Here is a 13,114-nt window from a genome sequence, read left to right as displayed (position 1 = left end):
ACTTTCTGATTTGAGCTATCAACATGTCAAGAAATCAGTCACTCTCATCTGTCTCTGTGATTAACCCCTTACCTGTTCTCTCTAGTGCCACCCAGACTCAGTCCCCAGATAGCCGATAAATATTAGAGTGATCCCCAATCAGGATCACCAGTACTGGAAACTCCCCACAATGCCTGCCGACCCGCCAGCTGGGATGGGTTTGCTGTCTTCCACCTCCTCGGGTTCCCCACCAGAATTACAAAAATGATTGCCCTCACCTAGCTAGTGGAAAATGAAGTTTCATGGCTTTGCCTCCTACACAACAATTATGCTTTCAAAAATGAAGCTTATAAGGACTGCAACTACATTCTATAGAATGACAAGAACAGTTTTTGCCAACCTAGAAGACTCTGCAAGCTTTGGCAAAGTAGAAAATGCCAAGAAGTATCCTCAGACAGATGACAGAGAGGACCATATATGAAGAGCTCACCTGAATGACCTTGAAAATATTGTTCCATTTCTTGGGATCAGCCTTCTGTATTCCTCAAGTGGTCCAGATCTTTCTACAGCCATCCTTCATGTCAGACTCTTTGCTGGAGCATGGATCTACCACACAGTAGCGTATTCGACACCCCTCCCCAGCCAAATAGAGCTTTGGCTTTTCCTGTTGGATCTGGAATTACTTTTCCAATGGCTTACAGGTTGCTGAAGACTAGATAGTGCCTGTGAAGAGAATCATACAACTCATCATCTAATTGGCTTAATAAGAATTCTGTATATTCAATTTATAATGAATACTTTCTTAGATTTTAGGTAGAAAGGAAGCAGAGAAATTAAGAATTGAAGATAACCAATTTTGGATACTAGAATTACCAATATCCTTTATTCTTGCTTTATATTTACACTAGAAATTTAACGTAATAATTCTTAAGTCTTATTCTTAAAGTACTTTGTTGTAAATTTTGATTATGTTATAATTTGTAACATTCATTTGACATTTCATATTTTGAATCTATAAAAAGAGTGATTGCATGTATTAGAAACCTACCTTCCTTTACTGCTAAAATGGGCTTATGAAATAAAATAATTTAAAGAAACAAAAAAAAGATCACCAATACTATCAGCATCAACATGCATCCCTGATGTGCCTGTTCCAATAATCTATGGCTGTGACACAAACCACCCCAAAACTCAGTGGCTTAAAACAGCCACTATTTTATTTGTTCATGATTCTGCAATCTAAGCCGTGTTCACCTGGATGGTTCTCCTCTCAGTTCTGCTGGTGATCGCTCATGTGAGAATGAGAATCAAAAAGACAAACAGTGTCTTGGTATTGTTATGAAAATAGTTTTGACCTTACATATCTCCTAAAATGGACTCAGGGACCAACCTTCAAGGGGTCCCTGGAACACACTTTGAGAACCACTTTCCCACCTGTTTTTGGTTTCCATTTTCAGACTGGACCATGGCTTGTCTGGGAGGAGGGATATCAGCTAGTTCTAGGGAAACTCTTTAAAGTCCCCAGAGTGCTCAGGAACTTTCATAAGTGTCCAGCAGTGATCAGGAGCAAGCCAGTGCCCAGCCTCCTCTGGAAAACACTGAGTTTCCAGTCTCTGGAGATACTCAGCCTCTTCACAGCGCTCTTATGCGCAGGCTACAGCTAAGATACTAGGTCCAAGGCAGGAGTCCTATCATTTGTTACAAAGTATGTGAGATTTGGGGAGATCCACTTTTTTCTCATCAGAATTTAAAATTCCACCATCCAGCACGAGCCTTGCTCCATGCTATATCTTCTGTGACATGTGCCATATTTTCAAAACGTCTCTCAGTGGCATCGGCCTCACATTTATTAAGAGGAGGAGGGATTGAGCCATGCAGCTCTTATTAAAACCCACAGCAGTCACACTGCTTTGAAAATTTAGTGGTTAGCTAATATAAAAGTCATAAAAAGCTTGGGGTTCTGGGGACCTCCATAAACTTTGAATTTTAGGTGCCCTGAGATGCAATTTCTGAGCAATTTCTTTGATCTCTGGCTGCCCTGGTAAATCATTTAATAGGGCAGCCTTTTTAAACAGGATCCTCTCAACCTCTCCCACAAGATATATAAAGTAGTGTACTCTGAAAACAGTCACCAACTCCCTGCACTTACTGTATTCACTGATTACAAACTGATGGAGATGTTACGAGTTTTTCCAACCAATTATTTTTATTCTCAGAAATTTGCAGAAGAGACGGTGTTGATGCTCCCAATGATGCCACAATACAACTGCCTGAAGTTTCCAGAATGGTACTGCTGTTAAGAATATTTCAGCAGTATTTGTTTTTTAAAGACTAAGATATTTACAACTAATAGCATTCCAAGTTTTACTGTCAAGTTTTCCATGTCAGCCCAGTCACACCATTTTCTTGTAGCATGCTATATTTTCCTCCCCCTCTGCTAACCTGCTCCTCCAAGGCCTCTCCTTCCATCCTATCTGCCATGATTTGTAAATACTCCAAACAGAGAGGGAATAGAAATCCCATGCCCATAACCACCCCAGCCACTTCTGTTCGTCTGCCTGTCTCCCTCTCTCTCTGTCACACACGCACACGCACTTTCCTCCCTGTCTTTTCAGAGGACTTCAGAGAAATCAAAAGTAGCTGTCATCAGGAAAAGGTTGGGGGACTTTTGGCTTAGAAAAATGTGTCACATCACTCACCAAGTGTCTAACACAACATGAGAAGAAAGGTTTGTGGGAGAGAAGTCCTGGTGAAGGTTTGGAAACAATAAATTTTCAAGTCTCCACCACTATTATATTCAAGGCCAAAAGTTTCGATTTTGTGGATTAAGAAAAACATTGGTTAAGCCATCCTAAAAAGAATTACTCTTATGACCAACTTGAGTAACAATTCGTGTCTCAAGATTAGGGAGAAAATTCTATTCCCAAATTTGCAAATCTTAGAGAAGGAAAGACCTTTCTAAGGAATACAAGAAGCCATAAAGGAAGACTTAAAGAAAAAGATTGATAGATTTAATTATATGAATATTAAAAATTTTTACACAAAAATCTACTTAAACTAATTTAGAAGACATGACTAATTCAGAAAAATGTTTGCAATATGTATCATAAAGGGCTGATTTCTCTAAAATTTAAAAAGTTCTTACTAATTAATAAGGTAGGAAAATGGATGAAGCAGCTAATCAGGCAGTAAATGGAAAAGCAAATACAGTAAAAAAAATATAAAAGATTCACAAATAAAAACGAGATACTGCTGTGCATTGAATGTCTATGTTGCACAAAATGTATATGTCGAAGCCCTAATCCCCAATGTTATGGTATTTGGATGTGGGGCCCTTGATATAATTAGGGTTAGATGAGGTCATGAGGGTGGAGCCCCCATGATGGGATTAGTGCCCTTATAAGAAGAAACACCAGAGACCAGAGAGCATGCTTCCTCTCTCTTTCTTTGTCTCTCTCCCCAACATGTGAGAATGCAGCAAGTAGTCACTGTCTATAGGCCAGGAAGAGGGCCCTCACTAGAACCCAACCCTCTGATTTTGGACATTCAGGCTCCAGAATTATGAGAATATAAATTTCTGTTGTTTAAGTCCCCCACTCTATGGTATTTTGTTATGGCAGCCTGACCAGACTAAGATAGCATTTTCGTCTGTTAGACTGTAAGCTATTTAAAATGTTTGATGATACCTAATGTTGGCAAACATGCAGTGAAATGAGGGTTCTCTTGCCCTCTTGTTGCAGTTGTTTTGGTAAAGCCACATGACAATTTGGTAAGCACACATCAACTTCTAGAACACTACATCTTTTGACTCAGCAGTTCTTGCCTCTAGGAATTTATACTGTGGATCTATTTGTGTATATACACAACAACATATGCACGAGGATGATTAGCGATGCACTGTGCAACACCACCAAAACCTGAAAGAAGCAGAAATGTACATCAGTAGGGAGCTAGTAAATAGATGGTTTGTCTTTACACAGGCTAGTCCACAACCTTTAAAAATGAATGTGGTAATTGTTGAATTGATAAAGTGAATATTTAGATGTTCATTGTATGATTCTTTAAATTTTTCTGTCTATTGGAAATTTTTTATGATGAAGAGTGGACAATGGGTGGAGAATATAGTAGACCCTTCGATGCCGCAATGGAAACTGACTGAGATAGATTATATGGAAAAAAAGTTGCAGAACATATGTAGTATTATTCAGAGTTTTCCAATCTTTGATCCGTCATTCATGGCTCTAAACTCAACCCCCTAATTTCTTGTTTTCATTGTCAGAAATATTTCTGGAATGAACATCTTTGTTCATAATCTTTTTGCACATCTCTCACTGTTATTTCAGGGTAAAATCATAGATACTTGGAACTGGGGCTCATCACTGTTATTGAAACTATCCATACTTATCAAAAATTGCCTTCTGGAAATGTTCTTCCAATTTGCTCTTTACCAGAAATTCCACAATTTAATAAACACCTATTCTGTGTCCATACAATTAAAAATATTAGGGAGAACACCTTTTCAGAATTCCCCACAAGGAATTCCAAACATGTCTCTTAAGTCACTAGTACAACAGAAAGAAAGGAAACAAAAAGATGATTCACTACTTTGCATACACTCAGACTTCTCTTTGAAATGCGAGCTTCTTTCCCAGTGGTTAACATTTCAGCACCATAGTAAACGCCCTCTGGGACTTTCTCTTGGAGCTTGGACACAATGGCTTTGGAGGACCAGCCAAGCTCTTCCACTTGATTGGTACGAAGGTTAGCAAAGGTTTTGTGGGATTGTTGGGCCCAACCCAGAATGGATTAATGAACTGAGAATGAATAAATGTCATCAACAGAAGGTCATGATAGAATGGCACAGGCAGAAAGAAAAAAGAAAAAAAAGGATGTGGATCCTTTTGGGATAATTCACCTTTTCTTTTTCCTGAGTTTGTTTTATGATCAACATTATGTCATTTAATGATTATTATTATGTAAGAGCCCATGTGAGACATGTATTTGGAAGTGAGCTCCAGGATTATTTTTCTCTTTCTAAGGAATTAGTGTGCTTTCTTTCCCAATAAAAGAACTAGGGAAGCTCAGAGCCAAAGCTGGTGTTCAACTTCGGCAACTCTCAATTAACGTTCATGATTTGTATGTTTCTTCTTCCTTTCCTTCCTCCTTATTTCCTATTTTAATTTCTATTTTTCTGATTATATTGTATAGATGTCTTTTAGTATATTTTGCATAAAATCCTTCTTAAAAGGGAGCATCAGATATAAACAAGGTACCCTTGGCTAATTTATCCAGTGTTAGGCATGCACCTGCCTTTGTGACACAGGCACAGACAGCATGCTGAACACCCAGCATGCTTCCCCGTCCTCCATTCATTCAGCAGAGATTTATAAGTCCTCAGGGAGCAAGGCAGGGTGCTGGTTAAGGACACAGATCCTAGAATCAAACAGGCTCCACCACTTATAACCTGTGACCTCAGGCAGGTCACTTAATTTCTCAGTGCCTTAGTCTCCTCATCTGGAAAATGGAACTGATAATAGTGGCATATTCTTATGGGGTGTTTGTAAAGATTAGCTAAGATAATATAGGGAAAGTGTTTAGAACAATGTTCAGAACATAATAAGATTGCAGTAATGTCAGCTTTTATAATCATCACTGTTATTCTTTATTAGATGCTGTTATGCACTGTTGGGAAAAATAGAATGCTTTGGTCAGGGTCCTCACCTCAGGTCCAGTTGGATGTGGTTTTAGCACATCCTTTGTAAGCAAATTGTGTGTGTGTGTGCATGTGTGTGGAGTTAGTGCACATGCAGCCAATGTATCTTTTTAGTTTTGTTGCTATTCTAAGAGAGAGAGAGAGAGAGAGGGAGGGAGAGAGGTAGAGTAGTAGTTTGAGTGAAGCAGGCAGGCGGGCATCTGCCTCGGGCATCTGCCTCGGGCATCTGCCTGGCTCAGCCATGCTTTCCAACCTATGGCTCCAAGGACCTTTTGGCCAGTTACCTAGCTCATAGACCTGCATGAAGGGGTCTGGTGACCCAGCCTGGCATGTGAAGGATTTGTGACCAGTCTGTGAATGGGCTTGAGGGGTCTGGGAGCTCCAGATCCAGCCCTAGCTCAACAATCAGTCCAGTTGGCAGGATTACCAGCAGGTAAAAGAACCCGACAACTAGCGTGGTCGCCTAGCTTTACAACTGGCGAAGTCGTGAAGCCCGACAATTGGTGACGTGGGCAGAATTCCGACATTAGCCTGTAGCCCTGCAATTGGCAATGTCGACAGGATTCCAGACATTAGCCAGAGCTACACATGCACTAAGTTGTGTCTCCCCTACCCCCAAATTCATATTGGTGGAATCTCCAACGAAGGTACTAGAACAGAACTGGGACAGAGCCCTCGTGTGCCCTAACTTGGGAGCATAAGAGGAGGAGACTTGGAAAAAGCCATCAGTGAGGTAGAAGAAAAGCAGAGAAGTGCACATCACAGAGGTTGAGAGGAAATGAGAGGTAATAGCTACACACATTGACTCCATATTCACGTGTACACATGATGCTAAGTATGTCTGAGAATGAACGTATGTTCCCAGATGGCTCACACACATGTGCATGCACACAACCATGTGGCTGTCTTTTGGTGTATATAGTTATAGAATCCAATGCTTCTAGGGTTCAAAGCTCTTTTTAAAATTACATTTTACACATCAGTAAACTTGTAATGCAGGGACTGCTTTCTTAGGGTTATTTATATCCCCGTGTTGCAGAAGGATTTGTCAGGAAATAATATGAATGTTATTTATCTGACTGTTCAGCTTTATTGACTGTTACATTTCACATCCTTCAGTTCTTTTTGGCAGAGGAGTAAATAACACTGCTATTAACCTCTAACACTGGTATAAAAATAGGCAGTTATTAAGGGGTAAATATTACTTTGACGATTATTGCCCCAGTCTGCTTTCTCTGGGAGAGGTAATAAATAAAGCCTCTCATGGGGTCCACAAAGTTCCCAATTTTGTTGAGGGAGCTGGCAGTTCTCGTGGCCATGGGCTGTGATTTGGAGCCATGTGGAGCCAATAGGAAGTGCCCAGTAAGACTGCTCATTTCTGGAGGAAATCAAGCCAGTGTTAATGTCCCACCATGGCTGTGTATACAGGAGCTGGAGGTACGGGGTCCTAAGGGTTCCACCAGGAGAGGGCTGGAGAGGACTGAGACCTGTGCCAGGAACTATGTTGTCAGAAAGAGGGAACTGGGCTTGGAAACAGATGAGAACATAAAAGCCTAGGGCTTGTTATGTCAACCTGCTGATGGGCCCAAGCTATAGCTAGAGGAGCTTAGTGTCCAAAGTTTTACAATGGTCATCCTTTAGCAATGAACAGATTACTGGCAGCTTAACTACGTGGAGTCTCTGCATTTTGGAGGTAGAGGGATGAAGAGTTATGGCAGCAGGTACAGAAAGACTCCTGCACTGGAAGCCAAGAGCACTAAACGATAGTCTCGACTCTAACCTTCATTTGTGTCTTGCAGTTTGTTGGGTATATACAAATTAATTTGTTTGCATTTAGGATCACAAATATTTTGACTTATGGAACATAAATGCTTATGAAAAATAACACGCAATGACATGTTTGCAGCTTGAACCATGTTTTCACACAGATATACTAACATTTCAAAAGTCCTTTATCTGTCTATGCCATTGGTTGGTTAGTTAATATTTTTATGTTATATTAACATAAGACATATTTGTTATTTTAAGAATCTTTTTTTGTAAAGACTGATAATGTATCAGTCCCACCTAATTTTTTCTGAGATTAAATTTGTATACATTAGGCTTCTTTGACTTGAATGGTTATCAGACACCTCACATGTATATTAGAGTCCTTTATTTCATGACCTCATCACATGACTAAGCATCAAGTTCTCATACTGGAATCTCAAACTCAATCAGAATTAATTCTTCCTTTCTCTTTTTTCACTTTGCCATAAATTGTGTTCAGTGGTCTATTTATTTCCCTCCCACTAGACTTCATGCCCGTTGATGAATGAAATGATATGCAGTCATCTCAATGGATACTGAGCACCACTGGAGGTGCTTAATAAATGTTTGCTGAGTGCATGAGGGTGTGAATGAATGAAGCCAGAGGGCAATATGTGATGCCCTCCATGTTGCCTGAGTCAAACACTGTCGAGGATCAGGTAAGCGAATCTTTCCAAGCCCCTGCTGCCTGCCTCTCCTGTCCCTGACCCATCTCCCCTGCCCTTTACCTATGGTACATCCCTGCTCTCAGCAGAGCTTGTTGGCTCTCACTCAGGTGCTAGGTTTTCCTTGGGTTCTACTGTGTACAGCTGTATCGTCACCTTCTTTCTCTCTTTTTACAGAAAATAGACACTCTTCACTGCCCCTCCACTCAACATTCACTCTTTCCTCAGCATCTCCAAAGAAGGCACACATATAGGGAAGACTCACGTCAATCAAAATAAATATGCTAGGCAGGATTTGTGGCTGCAAAGTCTATGTGGCCAAGATTTCATCTGATTTAATCGGGCAGAATTGGGTCATTAATAAATAGGGAGCCATTTTAGGACAAGGCTGAGATTACTATCAAAACTGTTTATTTCACACAAATCTGATTGTGAAGTGAAGTTAGTGCTTTATATATCATAAACAATACTTATTGATGGAAGGAGGGAAAGACAAGAAAAGAGAAAAGGAAGGAAGGAAGAAATAGAAGGAGGGAGGAAGGAATTAGCTCTGATACTCAGAAAGCATTCTTGCCCAGTGGATCCAAGTGCTGAATTACACGGAAAAAATTAGAAAATACTCTCAGGCTGAAGACTGTACAAGGAATGATGAGAGAATAACTTATTTCTCTAAATAGCTAATATAAAATAGAATATCACCAACTAGCACTGCTTCCCACAGGGAATGTTTTTCCTGGGTTGTGGCGAGGAGGACAGGAGAGTAGGGTCACCCTAACCTTCTGGCTTGACTGAAGGAATTTCAAAACCAAAGAAAATACAACTTTCCAGTGTGGGAAATGGAAACTCTGGGACTTGTGTTTTCTTTCAATGTCTCATGCTATCATTGGCCCTTTTCTTGTCGTTAGTTTTTAAAATGTAGTTAATGACTGGATTTTCCATTCAGAATCACACATATTCCCCTATGTCAAGGATAGCTTCATTTTCTGGATGACAATATGATCACACACTGAACAAGCTAAGCTCCTAATTGTCTTTGCTGCTTTAATGTTTTTTGTTCCACCCCCAAGAGGTATCAGAGAGTACCTGATACCTCCTTTTCTTTAGGAAAGCAGAGGCAAGGTTAATACAAGCATTGATTAGACATCGAAAAGTGAGAGCAAAGAAAAATCTAAAGAGGCTTCTCATTAAGACACACTTGTGCTTCTCAAGGGGGGTATGTGTGCCACTCCTCCCCCTCTGACTGCCCACCCCCACGTGTGGCAGTACTGCAGAACCACAGGAGGCCACAGGGTAAGCCCAGTGAATCTTGCAGTACCTGTTTAGCTAAGATATGGAGAGAATTGGAGTAGATCTTCCCCATCCACACTTATGTCCCCCCCATCCATCCTGTACAACATGTCTTGTCAAAGTGCAAATCTGATGCCATCATGCACCCCTTTAAGCCCCCATTGCCCTTCATGCACCAGCCTCTGTGTAGTCTTCATCCTTCCGCTGGCACCGGCCTTATTCTTAACACTCTTGTGTCAATGCTTTGGCCTCCCTGACTCTCTCAGTCTCTCCATCACGCCGCTCCTTCCTTTGCTTAGGGCTGTCTGCCAAGGCTCCCTGAGGCTCCTTCTGCAGAGAATGTTCTACTCTTCCCCTGGCTGACTCCTACTTATTCTTCACCTCTCTATTTAAATGTCATTCCCTTAAAGAAACTTTTCCTAACCCACCAAATTAGGTCACATACTCCAGTTCTATGCACATGTATCAACCCTGTACTTCTTTCTCTTGGCACTTAGAAGACTTGAAATTAATGGATTCATAGATGAATTTATTTCAATGGTTCATTTAATGTACAATGGAGTTTGGATGTGTTGTCCCCTCCAAAACTCGTGTGGAAATTTGATCCCCAGTGTAGCAGTGTTGGAAACTGAGTAATGGAGGTGGATCCCTCATGGATGGATTAATGCTCTCCGCAGGTGGGGGGAGTAATGAGTGAGTTCTCACTCTATTAGTTCCCATGAGAGCTGGTTGTTTATAGGACCCTGGAACCTTCTCTTGCTCTCTCTTGCTTCCTCTTGCCATATGATCCACTTGTATGCAATGGCTCCCTGCCATTTTCTGCCATGAGTAGAAGCAGCTTGAGGCCCATGCCAGATGCAGCTATCCCAGAATTGTAAGCCAAATAAACCTCTATAATTTACCCAGTCTCAGGTATTTCTGTTATAGCAACACAAAATGGACTAATACAATGTATATTTTGTGCATCAGACTGTAAGCTTCATAAGGGCAGAGCCTGTGTCTATCTTATTCAACATCGTACATCTAGCACAATGCCTGCCATCTGCAGGCACTCAGTACATGGTTGTTGCTAAATAAGTGCGTAAAGTAGCATGTTCATCCCAATGCTAGTATCCAACAGAATTTTAACACACACAGGGCAGTGGTTCCTGTTTCTCAGCTCTCAGGATGTATACATGAGGCCCCAACCTTGTGCCCAGGGAGGCACAAGATGACATATGATGACAACAGATGATCAGGGTTGTGGGGATAAATGGGAGCCTTTGTACAAAGCACAAAGGACACAAGTAGCTTTAGAAAGAATCATGGAAAAATAATGGCTTCCTAAAGAAAAATATGAGGAATGGGAGAAGAGGTGGAGAAATGCCAAGCCCAGAATGCATGAGGGCCACACCGCTCCCGGGTCTGTTGTGGGCTGAGCTTCTGAGTCGCCCTTGGATTGGGCCACTGGGTGCAGGGAGGGGACGAGCTCAAGTAGTAGCAGAGGGACAGCTGGGTGCCTCTGACATTATTGGCACAACAAATTCATCCATCTGGGTTAGCTCAAATGAAGCCCAGAGCCATGTGTAGACAACAGAGAGAAGGTGGACTTTTCTAGCACTATGAAAAAAACTGCCAGCAGGAATGGGGCAAGGAAGAAAGGAAGCGAACCGCAGAGGTACCTGACTTTAAAAGAAAGAAAATTACAGCTGAAACTCATTTATTTGACTTACAGGACAGCAGTGGTATATATGTTAAAAGGCCATTTGTTTTTCCATATCACAAAATGTGAATCACTAAATTTGCAAGATGAATGCTTTATCGTACTCTAAAAATTCTGAATTCTTTAGGCTATTCTTTTTCTGTTCCAAAAAAGCTATTTTAAAGGCTCACATTAGAATATTTTATAACTTTTTTATCCCTCCTGAACATCTGTGAACTGGAAAGAATATAGTATATTACAGAAACAATCCATTTAAAGAAAAACAATTAAAATGAAAACTACTTCCATTTCTGTGGCATAAAACTCTAATTCTCTCCCCTTTGCAATTTTATTACGTCCCTGACATGATATAGTCACAGCTTCACTTACACACAATGTTAATTTCACTCTTACTCTACTTAATCTTCAAAACATTGCAGAATAACATTTTTCTTTAGTAATTTATCATTTACTATGATAAGGCAATGTGTTTAGAGGATGTTAGAATTTTTTTAAAAGTTGCATTTATCTCAATCCTGAAATGTGCTCTGAATGCTATTAAAATATATCATTTACACACTTTCACATTTAACTATATTAACTATACCTTAACTAGACATTTATTAAGAGCAGCATATTTATTTCCCATTCAGGACTTTTTAAATCTGCAGAGTCAGCTCTATGGAAATGAGCAATTTTTGCCAGCCTGACACACTGTGTAATAGGTTAAACCAAGCAGAAAACCCAGGGCTCCATTGTAGTGGAGTACACAATTGCATATCTTTTTTGGGCTTCCTTAAGTTGCTTTCTGATGCAGGACTTATTCCACCTGCTGCCAGTGATATGTTCTGAACTCTAAATAAGTTCACGACAGCTCTCATTTATGCATCCATTCATTTGTCATTTATCAAATATCTTCTATATATGGGGATTAAAAGGTGAACACATCTTCCTTCAAGATCCTCCCCTTGAGGTTAATAATGAAAGCATAAATTCCTCTTGTTAGTTTTATTTTTACTTATATCAAAATATGACATACGCACATAGTTTAGAAAGTCAAGGTGTACAGAGCTTATAATGAAAAACTACGGTTGCTGCCCTATCCTTCCCTACCCTTAATCCTGCTTTCCAAAGGGCACCACTTTCCATTTTTAGCCAGTTCTTTTTGTTTTTACCTCCATAGTTCTAAAGAAAATGTTTCTACTGCTATTTTTTTGATTTCTCAGTTTTAAATAATACCTGTTGACTCTCAACTATGGAAGACATTGGTTTTTCTCTTCATATACCTTTGCCTCCCTACACACATCAAACCCTTGCCCTCCCCGTCAACCTCCCACTATGGTATTATGATGAGTAAGTAAATGTTATTCACAGTTAAGCCATGGTAGTAGACTATAATTCCATTTCCCTTTTTGAATAGCTTTTTATTTTCCCTGAAGATAATAATTGCTTTTTTTCTCATTTGTATAAATAATTGAACCCTAAATCCTCTGGCAGACCGTAAAATCTACTCTCCATATGTTCAAATACACCAGGTTGTCTATCAGCTGCTTCTTCTTCTTCTAGTTCTTTAAGATGTCAGCCTTGGAGTCTCTTGTCTTCCTGCTCCCATCTGGGCTGGTTACTCCCCAGGCCCATTAACCACCTGTCAGGCTGGGACTTCCCTTCACTCCCATCCTGGAAATTTCCGTTACTTCTCTCCTGTACTGGATTTCTGTTTCCTCAATCCTAGGTCTTTTTCTTTCATGATTTCTCCCGTTTTGGTGGAGTACATCCTCTAGTAACTTCCTGAGAAAGGTACATAGAAGGTACAAGATGTCTCCAAAGCTTGAGCCTTGCTAGGGATCCATGGCACAAAACAGCTTCTTTCCAATCAGCTTCTCCCCTGCAGGCCTATGTCTCAGCTTTTTTCAGCCTGGAAACATAGTTACAACTACCAGCAGTTAAAATTTGGTTGTGATCTCTCATCTGCTACTGTCT

At 40.4% G+C, this 13,114-nt stretch overlaps 1 pseudogene; it reads left to right on the top strand.

Moving 5' to 3' along the window:
- Positions 1 to 243: 243 nt before the first annotated feature.
- On the top strand, positions 244 to 699 carry LOC134380581 (microsomal glutathione S-transferase 1-like; annotated as a pseudogene).
- The last annotated feature ends 12,415 nt before the right edge of the window (positions 700 to 13,114 follow it).

This window comes from Cynocephalus volans, chromosome 6, assembly GCF_027409185.1.
Source record: "Cynocephalus volans isolate mCynVol1 chromosome 6, mCynVol1.pri, whole genome shotgun sequence".
Taxonomy (NCBI): Eukaryota; Metazoa; Chordata; class Mammalia; order Dermoptera; family Cynocephalidae; genus Cynocephalus; species Cynocephalus volans.
The sequence above is the reverse complement of the archived record's forward strand: the minus strand, read 5'-3'. Positions and strand labels throughout refer to the sequence as shown.